Here is a 15,475-nt window from a genome sequence, read left to right as displayed (position 1 = left end):
CCAACCTCGCATAATACAACATACACACCAATGCATCCACAAAAATCACAGTAACAACCCACAATCCCCCCGGAAGAATGAAAAGACAAAGCAAAATCCGTTCAAACATTGTAATGTAACAATATACATGTCTTACAAAAATATACAGATATATACGAAATTCAGTCAGAAATATATACATTACGAGAAGTAGTGCAGATATGTACATAACAATGTCCGTGCACCAACAGTCCAAAATTGTATGGGCGAGGCCCACAAAAGATACCTGACCACAATCGGAGAGAACACTGCCGGGGCATCAGGTAGAAATACTACAGGCACCTCAGGGGGAAGGGAAGTGGGGGCACCTCAGCCGGATGAGTGCTCGACGCCAGATCCACAAGGGGGCTCCATGCCCATTGGTTTGCCCACTGTGCCATCCTGGGGAGTGCAAAGCCACAGTCTCACAAGTCTCTACAGTGGGTGGGTTGCCCACTGTGCCATCCTGGGGAGTGCAAAGCCACAGTCTCACAAGTCTCTACAGTGGTTGGTTTGCCCACTGTTCCATCCTGGGGAGTGCAAAGCCACAGTCTCACAAGTCTCTACAGTGGGTGGTTTGCCCACTGTGCCATCCTGGGGAGTGCAAAGCCACAGTCTCACAAGTCTCTACAGTGGGTGGTTTGCCCACTGTGCCATCCTGGGGAGTGCAAAGCCACAGTCTCACAAGTCTCTACAGTGGGTGGTTTGCCCACTGTGCCATCTTGGGAAGTGCAAAGCCACAGTCTCACAAGTCTCTACAGTGGGTGGGTTGCCCACTGTGCCATCCTGGGGAGTGCAAAGCCACAGTCTCACAAGTTGATAACATTCTCCACTGGTTCTGGGGGGGACTGGTGCCCAGACTGGATGAGTCTCCCCGTGAAAGTTCCTGTCCTGTCACTGTCCCAGCTGCACATGGGATAAGGATGCCCGATGTGGCGGTCAATTCATTCCTACCCGGTCCATGCCCTGTTCAGCGGTGCTTTGCCACATCAGCGGCTCGTGGTGCTGGGTATCCTTGTGCGATTCATGGTGCCTGTAGATGTGGTGCATGCAGGTGTGTGTGTAGACGAGACTGGGAGGGAGGAGGGAGAAGAGGAGGAGGGGGACACAGTGGAGGCAGTGGATGTTGCTGTGTCTGTACGTGGGTGAGGCTTGCGTGAGTGCCTGTGGGTTGTGTGGTGCTTATGTTTGCTTGAGCTACTTGTGTGTGCTGACTTGTGTGCATGCTGGTCTGTAGGTGTGCTTGGGATGGGCTGGGGTACAGGAGATTGGGTCTGGGTGGAGGAGGTTGGAGGGGGGAGGCTGGACACAGGGACAATGGCTGCCATCAGTGCTGAGGCCAGAGATTGCAGGGTTCGCTGAAGGACAGCCTGACCAGAATGAATGCCCTCCAGGAATGCATTACCGTGTTGCAACTCTCGTTCTACACCCTGGATGGCATTCACAATGGTAGACTGCCCAACAGTGAGTGACCTGAGGAGGTCAATGGCCTCCTCACTGAGGGCAGTTGGGGTGACAGGGGCAGGGGCTGAGGTGCCTGGGGCGAATGTGATGCCCACCCTCCTGGGTGAGCGGGCACGTGGCGAACGCTGAGGGCGGTGCTGGTAGGGGAGGTGGCGGCTGTACCTGTAGAAGTGGGGCGCACAGATGGTGCCGCCACCACAAGGGAGCCCCCATCGGCGAACGAGTCCGTGTCGCTGCTTGGTGATCCGGTGGCCGACGTGAAGCTCCCCTCGCCCTCTGTCCCACTGGTGCATTCTGAGTCCGTGGTGTGGCTCTCCATGGCCATGTGGGATGCAGCTCCCTCGTGCTCCGGTGCCACTGTACCTCCGCCTGATGATGCTGATGTACAAAAGGACAGGGAGAGCAGAAAAAGGGGGGATGACAGAAGAAAGAGAGTTTTAGTGCATGGCATACCGCTACTGTTGGCGGACAAGACATACACAGCAGCCCCCTGCATTACGCTGTGCTCCTGCCCTCTGCACATGCAATATCTGGGATATGGCGTACATGGCTATGGTGGACATCTGCACACATCGATGCCACAGGGGCAACTATACCTGTACTTGGCACTCTGCTGAGGTGGGGTAGAGTGCCACATGGCCTGCATTACGGAGGGGCCTAGCCTACAGAACTCGCCCTAGCCTAGGTACACCCACAGGCCTCCTCCCCCACCCAGACCACTCCACTCCGCGCAAAGTCCGCAGAATGAGAGAGTACTCACCCCCTTGTGTCTGCTGTGATGCCCTCAAGCGCCTATCCAACTCTGGGTAGGCCACCCCCAGGATCCGGAACATCAGGGGGGTCATGGTGCGACGGGCACCCTTCCCACGCTGGGAGGCCATCCCCAGCTGAGCCTCCGCCGTCTTCTTGCTGCAGGGGCGAATGTCCTCCCATCTTTTCCGGCAGTGGGTGCCCCGTCTCTGGTGGGCCCCCAGGGTCGGGACCTCCTTGGCGATGGCACGCCAAATGTCCCTGTTCTGGTGGGCGCTGACCTACATGACATGCACAAGGAAAGAGGAACAGTCATTACCATCTGCAGCGTCGATGTGAGTGGCCCCCTCCCTACTCTGGCCATCTGGTCCATTCATTCCCATGCATTAATGTTCTATGAACTCTGCCCCCTTCCCTCATCTAACCAGCCCTCTTCACCCAGGCCTAGCCCATACAACGTGCTCCCTGTGTACTAACCTGTTGGTCTGGAGGACCGTAGAGTAGCGTGTACTGGGGGAGGACCCCGTCTACCACTTTCTCCAACTCCTGTGCAGTGAAGACAGGGGCCCTTTCCCCAGACGCAGCAGCCATCTTCGCTTCCAGACCGAGGTCACAGCAGCACTTGCAGTGTAGGTCCTCTCCTGTCGAAGATCAGGTATCTAGTGATTGAACAGATAGAAAATGGCGGTCACGTCTGTGGCGGTGCGCATCATCACCGTCGGCACACCTGTTCATTGGCTCCTGGGACCCATAGGGTCCAATGTTAACCAATGCAGCATTGCGCCGCGGTCTACGACCGCCTACCGCGACGGTGTGCAACGCCAGCGCAGTTACCCCACAATCCCATTGTCCCAGTTTAGAGGTCAGGCAGCCGCCATTTCAGGGGCCCACATGGCTTGATTTACCTCTGCGTCACACATAGCTAGGCCTACACTCAACACACATACAGGAAGGGATTTGTGAGTGGTGTAGTCTTGTGTGTAACTGTGGGTACATACCTGGAGGAATAATGACTGATTCGTCGCTGTTGTCCTTCGTAGGCACTGTCAGCTGGGACATGTGAGAAGATGGCAGAATCCTCCAGTGTACCGACCGCTGGTGGACCTGTTGACAACGGAAGAGCGACATGTCATCGTCACCTACCGGTTTGACCGTGCCACAATCCAGGAACTATGTACCCAGACCTGATGTCACCAATCCACCATCCGACTGGAATCCCCCCTGACGTGCAGGTGCTGTCAGTGCTCCAATTCCTTGCAAGTGGGTCTTTTCAGACAACAGTGGCCTGGCATCAGGGATGTCCCAGCCTATGTTTTCCAACGTGTTGTCCAGAGTGTTGGCTGCCCCGCTGAAACACGTAAGGAGATACATCATTTTCCCTGAGATGGCAGATTTGCCTACAGTGAAAGGTGACTTCTATGCCCTTGGACATATCCCCAACGTCATAGGTGCCATTGATGGGACCCATGTAGCTCTGGTCCCCCCCCACAGGAGTGAACATGTGTACAGGAACAGGAAGAGTTATCATTCTATGAATGTTCAGATGGTCTGTTTGGCAGACCAGTACATCTCGCAGGTAAATACTATGTTCCTGTCAACACCAAGTCAGTGCGCGCTCTACGGGCATCTAGAATGCAAAAACCCAACACTCGCAAGATAATGTAATTTATGCATTGTGATGATATGTTATTGTTTAACCTTTTGCATTGCAGAATTCCATCCAAAAGATTCATTTTTAAGGTGCTTATAAATACTGTACATTTGCAATGTATTGCTGCAGACATTCAGAGTGTGTTAGGGTGTGCTCCCTTTCCAGGGCCTTCTAGAGACTTTCCCTGCAACATGCCTGGGCGTGGTTCTAGGCTGGGCCAAGACTCTATAAAAGAGAGTCAGCCCAACTTCCAGTGCTCACTATTCAGAGGTCCCGGTGCAGTGCAGCAGCTTCTTCCTGAGCTCATGTCCCGGCGGCCTATTTGGATTTTCCAGTCTTCTGCGCTCATCTCTCATCGGTGATCACTGTTTCCAGGCGGTAAGACGGTGTTTGGACATTTCCCAACACCGTAATTGAGAATTTTCATATTCTTGATTTTAATTCTTAAATGAATAACAGATTACCTGTGTGCTGCCATTTTTTGACATTTGTATGGTGGTTTGCAAATAGGGAGGACGCGCAATTTATTCCATAAAGATTTGACTTTGTTATTACATTGTTGTTCATTGCGCGCTGATATTTCTTGACATTTACATGATGTTTTATGAGTTGGCAAGACGTGCAACTTGTTTCATGAGCATTTAACTTTGTTGTTCATTGCGCGCTACCATTTTCTGGCATTTACATGGTGGCATTCGAATCGGCAACACGCGCAATTCTTTCCTTGAGTGTTTTTTCATGTTATTCATTGTGCGCTACCATTTCTTGGCATTTGCATGGTGGCATTTGAATCGGCAAGACGCGCAATTCTTTCCCTGAGTGCTTTTCATGTTGTTCATTGTGCGCTACCATTTCTTGGCATTTGTATGGTGGCATTTGAATCAGCAAGACGCGCAATTCTTTCCTCGTGTATAAATAATGTAAATTACTGTGCGCTACTATTCTAAGACATTTTCTTGGTAGCATTTCAAGTTGACATGTTGTGTGATTTATTCATTGAATATACGTTGTGTGATTTCATGGTGCACAATCCTTTATGGTGTTTAATACTCATATAAAAATCTGCAATGTGCGCAATTCACTTCCCAATATTTTTTCTGAGATGAACACAACAATACCAGAGTTCTAGATGTAATGCTGTGTGTTCCTGATATATATTCTTAAAAGGAGATTCATATGGTTGTTTAGAAATTGCTCAGAGTGTTTCCTGATTCTCAGGCTAAAGAAAGTACTCAAATCAGAAAGTCCTATTTAACTTTTCCTGTTTCCTCCTCAGGCATTCGGTCATCTAAAGCCTAGTCAGTTTTAGGACTATTCTAGGGTTGTTCATGTTTTCCGGAAAAGACGAAGCTTAGAGTTGTAGCATGGTACTGATTTAATGAGATGTAATTTTGATGTTGTGTTTTAACCTTTTGCTTCCTACAGGTCTCCTTCCCAGATGTTCCTGTCCTAATCCCCTTTTCCCCACTTGGACTCTCTTAGACTCTCTGATAAATCTAATCACAGTATTGGAGCTGTCTTGTTGTGGAAGTGTTGGGAACGTGCACAGACCCCGAGGATCTGGTGACTCTGACAGAATAGTGAGCCCACTAATTATTATCCTCCTGGTTTGTGTATGTTCTCAGCATGGAAACACTAGACGAGCAAGTCAAGGCTATCACCCAGCTCCAGTCAGAAGTGGTATCATCAAAGGATTTGACAAATAGTCTAGCTGAGAGGGTGAGTCAGTTACAGAATAAGGTTGAGAAGAAAGAACAAAGTCCCACAGGTGTGTCTTGGCCAGGTACTTCTTCTCAGACTTCTGGAGGTAATCCGACTAACATTTCCCTCAATGCTCCTTCAGCCATTCCTTTAGCTCCCCCAGAACGCTTCTCAGGTGATCCCTTGAAAGCGCAATCTTTTCTGGTTCAAGTGGAACTTCACTTCACCTGCAGACCACATACTTTCCCCGATGCCCAGTCTAAAGTAGCTTTCTTGTTGTCATATCTGTCTGGAGATGCAGCTACCTGGGCTATTCCTCTTGTGCGTAAAAATAGTCGCCTGTTGTGCAAATGGAAAAATTTTGTTCCTGAATTTGAGAGAGTTTTCAATCGTAGAACTGTAACACAGTCAGCAGATCGTGAATTATTAGACTTACGTCAAGGGAATCAGGACTTAGTGTCATATTTAGCCAACTTTAATCGGCTGGTCGCTGAGACATCCTGGCCTGAAGAAAAACAAGCGGCCTTGTTTTACAGGGGACTCAAAGAGGAGCTAAAAGACATCTTAGTGCAAATCGACCCACAACCTGCAAACTGTCAAGATTTAATAAACCTTGTCTTGAGGCTTGATCATCGTTTAAACTAACGAAAAGGAACGCGTAAAAAGACTGAAAAACATTCTAGGCATGCTCATGATAACAAAGACTCAAGAACTCCGAGAGAAAGAACGCCGGAACCGATGGAAATTAGAACCATCAGGAGACCTTTGACCAAAGATGAAAAGGACCTACACAGAAAAAATGGGCAATGTCTCTATTGTAGGCGGAAAGGTCATTTCGCCAAAGATTGTCCAATCAAAACAAAGAGCAAGCGAGGCCCAGTTCAGAAAGTTGCAACCAATGCATCAGTCGAGTCGGAAAATCTAAAGCACCCAAGTTGCAGAGAAGGGTTGCTCTTGGGTGTCACCGTGGATCCTTCACAATCCAAACATCTAAAATTGGGAATAGGAGTTCAGGTCAAGAAAAAGACCAATTTCAAGAAGGCTCTAGTCGACTCTGGGGCTACCGGAAACTTTGTTGACGCCCAATTGGTTCGTGCATGGGGGATCCCATGTATTGAAAAGAAGACCCCAGAAACCATCCAGGCAGTTGATGGAAAAGTCTTGACTGGAGGTCCGATAACTCTTCAGACTGTCCCCTTGACAATAATTTGTGAAGGTAAAAATCAAAGAAAGAAACATAAAGAGGAACTCATTCTTGATGTGATCCATGCTCCCCAGTATGGGATCATCCTTGGCTTGCCATGGTTAACTCATCACAATCCAGCAATTAATTGGGCAGAACGAAAGATTGTGTTCTCATCACTGCTATGTAAAAAACATTGTCTCCAAAGGACTCAAGAATCGGAAGTTCGCCATTCTTACATAGCTACCGCCGCAGAGAAAGAAGTTCAGTTGCCCAAACAGTATTCGTCTTATGAAGATGTATTTGATGAGAAGGAATCAGAGAACTTACCTCCTCATAGATCTTATGACTGTCAAATTGATCTAGTCCCAGGGGGGATACTTCCCAACTGTCGTGTGTATGCTCTGTCAGAACATGAAAATCAACATTTACGAAAATACTTGGATCAATTCTTAGAGAATGGTTTAATCCGCCCCTCTAAGTCTCCCACAGCTTCTCCTTTGTTTTTTGTTCCAAAAGCGAACGGAGAGCTTCGAACTTGTATCGACTATAGGGGCTTGAATAAAATCACCATCAAGAACAAATATCCTTTGCCTCTAATTCCGGTCTTACTGGAACAAGTAAAGAAAGCAAAAATGTACACGAAGCTTGATCTTCGAGGTGCTTACCATTTGGTCAGAATGAGAGAGGGTGACGAATGGAAAACGGCATTCAAAACAAGATATGGCCTTTTTGAATACACCGTCATGCCTTTTGGTCTGTGCAATGCTCCAGCAGCATTTCAATTTTTCTTAAATGACGTTCTTAGAGAGTACCTCGATATCTTTGCCATAGTTTACATTGATGACATTTTGATCTACTCAGACAATGAGAATGAACATGTTCAACATGTCAAGAAAATTTTGGCAGTCCTTCGTAAACACCATTTATATTGCAAGCTAACCAAGTGTAAGTTTCATGTTACCACAGTTGAGTTTTTAGGGGTTATCCTTACCCCTCAAGGTATGGTGATGGCAGAAAGGAAAGTAAAAGCCGTATCTGAATGGCCCATCCCAAAGACTGTTCATGATGTACAATGTTTCCTGGGCTTCGCAAATTTTTACAGGAGGTTCATCAATCATTTCTCCCAGACAGTGGCTCCAATTATTAAGTTATTAAGAAAGAAAGAAAAATTTGTATGGTCCCCAGAAGCATACCAAGCCTTTTCAACTTTGAAAGAAGCTTTCTCCACTGCCCCAGTCTTGACTCATCCAGATGCGGATCGACCTTTCATAGTGGAAGCTGATGCTTCAGATGTGGCGATAGGAGCAGTCTTGTCACAACGAAACAAAGACATGGGTCAGCTTCATCCTGTAGCTTACATGTCTCGGAAGTTGAACGAAGCCGAATAGAACTATGTCATTGCTGAAAAAGAGCTTCTGGCGATTCGTGACACCTTTATAGAATGGAGACATCATTTGTTGGGAGCTAAATATACTGTCACAGTGTATACTGATCATCGCAATCTTCAATTCATGAGTTCTGCCAGACTTTTGACTCCTCGGCAATTACGCTGGATGCTGTTTTTTGCCGAGTTTGATTTTGTGGTAACCTTCCGGCCTGGTAAAGATAATCGCAAATCTGACGCCTTGTCCCGCCAAGAGTCTACCACATTGCCAGCAGTTCAAACCTCCAGAGCTATCATTGCTCCGGACAAGGTCCTATGTATCATAAAAACAGAAGATTTCTTTGAAGACATCCGCAATTCATTCACTGTTGAAAAATGGCAAGTGTGGGCCCAAGCAGATCTGAAAAGATCAATCAAGCAAGGATTACCCTTTCACGATGCTCGTTTGTTCGTGCCCACTACCAAACTTCGCAAGATAGTGTTTCATTGGTTGCATGTTATACCTAAAGCAGGTCACCCTGGTACTCCTAAAACTCTTGAATTAATCCAACGCTATTTTTGGTGGCCTACCTTAACAAAGGATGTAAAAACAATGGTAAACAACTGCGAAGTCTGTGCTCGCACTAAAACGAGTCATTCAAAACCGAAAGGGTTGTTACACCCACTCCCAACCCCAAGTCGTCCGTGGGAACACATCTCTTTAGACTTTATTACAGGTCTGCCAGTGGTTCAACAGCATTCAGTAATTCTGGTGGTAGTAGATAGTCTCACGAAATTTGGACATTTCATTGCCTGTAAGAAATTACCCACCTCTAGTGAACTGGCAACTATCTTACTGAATAGAGTGGTTCGTTTTCATGGACTGCCAAAAGTGATCCTCTCCGATCGGGGATCGTAATTTGCCTCCAACTTCTGGAAGACATAGGGGGTCATTCTAACTCTGGCGGGCGGCGGAGGCCGCCCGCCAGAGTTCCCCCCTCCGAAATACCGCACCGCGGTCAGAAGACCGCGGAGGGTATTCTAAGTTTTTCCCTGGGCTGGCGGGCGGTCGCCAAAAGACCGCCCGCCAGCCCAGGGAAAAACTCCCTTCCCACGAGGATGCCGGCTCGTAATCGAGCCGGCGGAGTGGGAAGGTGCGACGGGTGCTGTTGCACCCGTCGCGTATTTCACTGTCTGCCAAGCAGACAGTGAAATACTTGTAGGGGCCCTCTTACGGGGGCCCCTGCAGTGCCCATGCCAGTCGCATGGGCACTGCAGGGGCCCCCAGGGGCCCTGCGACCCCCCCTACCGCCATCCGGTTCCCGGCGGGTGGACCGCCGGGAACTGGATGGCTGTAGGGGGGGTCGGAATCCCCTCGGCGGCGCAGCTAGCTGCGCCGCCTTGGAGGATTCCAAAGGGCGGCGGTACACTGGCGGGAGACCGCCAGTGTTGCCGGTCCGACCGCGGCTTTACCGCCGTGCTCAGAATGCCCTGCGGGGCACCGCCGGCCTGTCGGCGGTGCTCCCGCCGACCCTGGCCCCGGCGGTCTTAGACCGCCGGGGTCAGAATGACCCCCATAGTGTAAAACACTCCAAATGACATCTACCCTATCTACTAGCCACCATCCTCAAACAGATGGTCAAACGGAGAGACTAAATCAAACTTTGAAGCAATACCTACTTGCTTACGCTGAAAAAGCACTTAATTCATGGACATCAATGCTCTGGTTAGCTGAGTTAGCCTACAACAACTCCTTCCACTCGTCTACTGGCGTTACACCCTTCTTTGGTTTGTTTGGCTATCATCCTGACACCTTGCCCATCACAATTCCTCAAGAAAGTTCTCTCACTCTAGCTGTGTCAGAAATCATTCAACATTTGCATCAAACTCAGAAATCGATTCAACAACATTTAGAAAAAGCCAAAAAAAAATACAAAAAGCATTATGACAAGAAACATTGTGAGGGACCGCAGTATCAACCTGGTGACAAAGTGTGGCTTTCCACAAAACATATAGACTTCAAGAAGAAGCACATGTTCAACCCCAAATTTATAGGTCCTTACACTGTTCTTCAGCAAATCAATCCTGTGACCTATAAACTACAATTGCCAAAATCATTACGGATTCATCCAGTGTGCCATACTTCCCTCTTAAAAAAGGCAGTCAAAAAGGTCCACCCTCATCCAGCTCCTGTTCTAGTACAGGGGGAAGAAGAATATGAAGTCAAGAAAGTGTTGGACTCTAAACTGAGAGGGCGTAACCTATGGTACTTAATCTCATGGAAAGGTTATGGCCCTGAAAGTAATTCATGGGTTTCCGCATCTGATGTTCATGCTCCAGTACTTGTGAGACACTTTCATCGTCTCAATCCAGATAAACCAGGCCCTAGAGCACACCTGGGAGAGGGGAGTACTGTCAACACCAGGACAGTGCGCGCTCTATGGGCATCTAGAATGCAAAAACCCAACACTCGCAAGATAATGTAATTTATGCATTGTGATGATATGTTATTGTTTAACCTTTTGCATTGCAGAATTCCATCCAAAAGATTCATTTTTAAGGTGCTTATAAATACTGTACATTTGCAATGTATTGCTGCAGACATTCAGAGTGTATTGGGGTGTGGTCCCTTTCCAGGGCCTTTTAGAGACTTTCCCTGCAACATGCCTGGGCGTGGCTCTAGGCTGGGCCAAGACTCTATAAAAGAGAGTCAGCCCAACTTCCAGTGCTCACTATTCAGAGGTCCCGGTGCAGTGCAGCAGCTTCTTCCTGAGCTCACGTCCCGGCGGCCTATTTGGATTTTCCAGTCTTCTGCGCTCATCTCTCATTGGTGATCACTGTTTCCAGGCGGTAAGACGGGGTTTGGACATTTCCCAACACCGTAATTGAGAATTTTCATATTCTTGATTTTAATTCTTAAATGAATAACAGATTACTTGTGTGCTGCTATTTTTTGACATTTGTCTGGTGGTTTGCAAATAGGGAGGATGCGCAATTTATTCCATAAAGATTTGACTTCGTTATTACATTGTTGTTCATTGCGCGCTGATATTTCTTGACATTTACATGATGTTTTACGAGTTGGCAAGACGTGCAACTTGTTTCATGAGCATTTAACTTTGTTGTTCATTGCGCGCTACCATTTTCTGGCATTTACATGGTGGCATTCGAATCGGCAACACGCGCAATTCTTTCCTTGAGTGTTTTTTCATGTTATTCATTGTGCGCTACCATTTCTTGGCATTTGCATGGTGGCATTTGAATCGGCAAGACGGGCAATTCTTTCCCTGAGTGCTTTTCATGTTGTTCACTGTGCGCTACCATTTCTTGGCATTTGTATGGTGGCATTTGAATCAGCAAGACGCGCAATTATTTCCTTGTGTTTAAATAATGTAAATTACTGTGCGCTACTATTCTAAGACATTTTCTTGGTAGCATTTCAAGTTGACACGTTGCGTGATTTATTCCTTGAATCTACGTTGTGTGATTTCATGGTGCACAATCCTTTATGGTGTTTAATACTCAAATAAAAATCTGCAATGTGCGCAATTCACTTCCCAATGTTTTTTCTGAGATGAACACAACAATACCAGAGTTCTAGATGTAATTCTGTGTGTTCTTGATATATATTCTTGAAAGGAGATTCATATGGTTGTTTAGAAATTGCTCAGAGTGTTTCCTGATGCTCAGGCTAAAGAAAGTACTCGAATCTGAAAGTCCTATTTAACTTTTCCTGTTTCCTCCTCAGGCATTCGGTCATCTAAAGCCTAGTCAGTTTTAGGACTATTCTAGGGTTGTTCATGTTTTTCGGAAAAGACGAAGCTTAGAGTTGGAGCATGGTACTGACTTAATGAGATGTAATTTTGATGTTGTATTTTAACCTTTTGCTTCCTACAGGTCTCCTTCCCAGCTGTTCCTATCCTAATCCCCTTTTCCCCACTTGGACTCTCTTAGACTCTGTGATAAATCTAATCAGAGTATTGGAGCTGTCTTGTGGTGGAAGTGTTGGGAACGTGCACAGACCCCGAGGATCTGGTGACTCTGACAGTTCCCTGGCTCTGTGCATGACGCCTACATCCTGCGGAATAGCAGCATCCCTGATATGATGGGTGAACTCCAGAGGCACCGTGTATTGCTATTGGGGGACTCTGGTTACCCCAACCTTTCCTGGCTATTGACCCCAGTGAGGAATCCCAGGGCAGAGGAACGCTACAATGAGGCCCATGGGCGGACTAGGAGGGTGATCGAACGCACCTTCGGCCTCCTGAAGGCCAGGTTCAGGTGCCTCCATATGACAGGTGGATCCCTATTCTACTCACCGAAGAGGGTGTGCCAGATCATCATCGCCCGCTCCATGCTTCATAATTTGGCTTTGCAACGCCAGGTGCCTTTTATGCAGGAGGATGATCCAGATGACGGTGTTGTAGCAGCTGTGGAGCCTGTGGAGCCTGTGGACAGTGATGAGGAGGAAGCTGAGGAAGAAGACAACGACAACAGGGAGTCAGTCATACAGCAATATTTCCAGTGACACACAAGTAAGAACATTTTCATGTTTAACATTACACTAACTTTCACAGGTCTACTTCTATCCTGTCTGTCGATTTCAACCACTATTTGGTAACTGAGTTGTACTTTTCGATTACTGTTTCACAGGTGTGGTTACCAACGTGTCATCTGCTTGCATCCTTCAAGGACTTGTGATGTGTGACATAGGTATGTTAGCTTTACAATAGGAAACGCATTATGACACAGTCATTGATAATACATATTTACTAAATCACAGACTGACTCCAGATTGTTTTGTGTTTCAAGGGTGTTTATTGAAGTGCTAATTATTGGAGGGGGTGGTAAAATGGTGAGGGGTGATGGTGGAGGAATGTCCATGGAAGAGTCCAGTCTATTAGTCTCACAGGTGCACTGCCCATCTGGGCATAGGAAGTGGAGCTGGGGGAGTTTAAGTATGGACAGGGTAACAAGGTGGGACAGTGGGAGGACAAACAGGGTGGTCTCATTTCCTGGCGGGGGTCTTGCCATCTTGCTCTGTCCTGTTTCTGGATCTCAGGGACCGTTTGCGTGGTGGTTGTCCGTCTGCAGGGGGTGGGGTGCTGGTGTGGTGGTCCTGTGGCGGGGCGTCCTGTCCACTAGCTCCGGTGGAGGTGGTGGGCAGTTAATCATCCTGGCTAGTGTCAGGTGCCCCTTGGAGTGCCACGGTGTCCCTCAAGGTCTGCTGTATGTCCTTCAGCACCCCTACGATGGTGCCCAAGGCGGAGCTAATGGTCCTGAGCTCCTCCCTGAACCCCAAATACTGTTCCTCCTGCAGGCGCAGGGTCTCCTGCAACTTGTCCAGGACCGTCGCCATCGTCTCCTGGGAGTGGTGGTATGCTCCCATGATGGAGGATAGGGCCTCGTGGACAGTTGGTTCCCTTGGCCTGTCTGCCCCCTGTCGCACAGCAGCCCTCCCAGTTCCCCTGTGTTCCTGTGCCTCCGTCCCCTGGACCGTGTGCCCATTACCACTGCCCCCAGGTCCCTGTTGTTGTTGGGGTGGTGGGTTATCCTGGGTTCCCTGTAGAGGTGGACACACCGCTGATTGACCTGTCCTGGGTAGGGAGGTTTGGGCCCGCTGGGTGGGTGCTGTGCTGGTGTTACCAGAGGGTGGAAGGTCGGTGTTGGGCTGTGCCTGTGCAAGGGGAACCGACTGTCCCGAGGCCCACGATGGTCCGGGCTGGTCATCAGGATCCAGTAGGGCAGAGCTGCTATCGTCACTGTGGGCCTCTTCTGGGGGTGGAGTGGTGTTGTCTGGACCCTCTGGTGTGATGACGGTCCTTCGGGTTCCTGCAGGGGCATAAGAGCATGATTATTGCATGTGTGTGTGTAATGGTGTGCTAGGGTGGGTGAGCATGTACCCCAGTGCAAGCATTCCTATGTGGGAGCTTGTGTGATGGTGGTTTAGGGGATTGTAAGGGTGTGTGCAGTGGGCATGCTTTAGTGCTGGGTGTCCATGCTTAGTTCTGTCATGCAGGGCTTGGTGTTGGGATGAGTGGTTTGTGTTATTAGTACATTAGTGAGTATTTGGGGTGATAGGGGAGGGGGTGAGGGTGGGGGGGTGTGATAGCATGCAGGTAGGGTGGGGGATATGATAGTTAAGATTTGACTTACCAGTGTCCCATCCTCCACCGACTCCTGCGAGGCCCTCAGGATGCATGATGGTCAAGACTTGCTCCTCCCATGTTGTTAGTTGTGGGGGAGGAGGTGGGGGGCCGCTGCCAGTCCGCTGAACGCGATGTTGTGCCTGGAGACCGTTGAACGCACCTTCCCCCGTAGGTCGTTCCACCTCTTCCTGATGTCCTCCCTATTTCTTGGGTACTGTCCCACTGCATTGACCCTATCCACGATTCTTCGCCATAGCTCCATCTTCCTGGCTATTGATGTGAGCTGTACCTGTGAGCCAAATAGCTGTGGCTCTACCCGGATGATTTCCTCCACCATGACCCAGAGCTCCTCCTCGGAGAAGCGGGGTGTCTTTGGCGTGACATGGGGTAGTGTGTGTGATGTGTGGGGCGGTGTGAGTGTTGATGTGTGTGGTGATGTGTAGTGGTGTGTGGTGTTTTGTGCGTGGATGTGGGTTGGGTGATGGGGTTGTGTGCCTCTGTATGGTGGTGTTGTCTAATCAGTGCTGTCTCTCTGGCCTTCTTTTAGAATTTCTGGTCGTAGGGGTTTGTGGGTGATGTGGGTGGGTGTTTTATATTGTGTTGGGTGTGTGGGAGTGGTGTTTGTATGTGTATCAGGTGTGTGTATTTTGAATTGTCCAATGTGGTGGTGTTTTGGAGCTGTGTGTGTATTTTGAGCGCGACGGTGTGTGCCGCCAATGGAATACCGTGGTTAAAAGACCGCTGCGTGGATTCGTGGGTCGTAATAGCATGGGCGTGTTTCTGTTGGCGTGGAGGTGGAGGTTTTGTTTTCGCCAGTTTATCACTGACCTTTGGTGTGGCGGTGTTGTGTGGGTGTCTGAATTTCGTCGGATTCCGATATGTGGGTCATAATAGCTGTGGCAGAATTCCGCGGCGGTGTATTGGCGGTCTTCTGCACGACGGTAAGTGCCTTTTACCGCCAATGTTGTAATGACCCCCATTAATTTTGGTTTTAGGCATGGGGAGATTAATGCCCATATTTATGGATGGTTAGTGTTGCTCTAGTGCCATTTAGTTTGGCACTAAATTACCCTAACCCAACACCATATTTATATTTTGGCACCCATCCCAGGTAAGTATGTCTTAAATTCTATGGGGTGCCACTGGGGGCCCCTTACTTGGGGCTTCTGCCTGGCACTGGGTATTTTGAGCTT

This window comes from Pleurodeles waltl, chromosome 8 (assembly GCF_031143425.1).
Source record: "Pleurodeles waltl isolate 20211129_DDA chromosome 8, aPleWal1.hap1.20221129, whole genome shotgun sequence".
Taxonomy (NCBI): Eukaryota; Metazoa; Chordata; class Amphibia; order Caudata; family Salamandridae; genus Pleurodeles; species Pleurodeles waltl.
Note: the sequence above shows the minus strand (reverse complement) of the source record.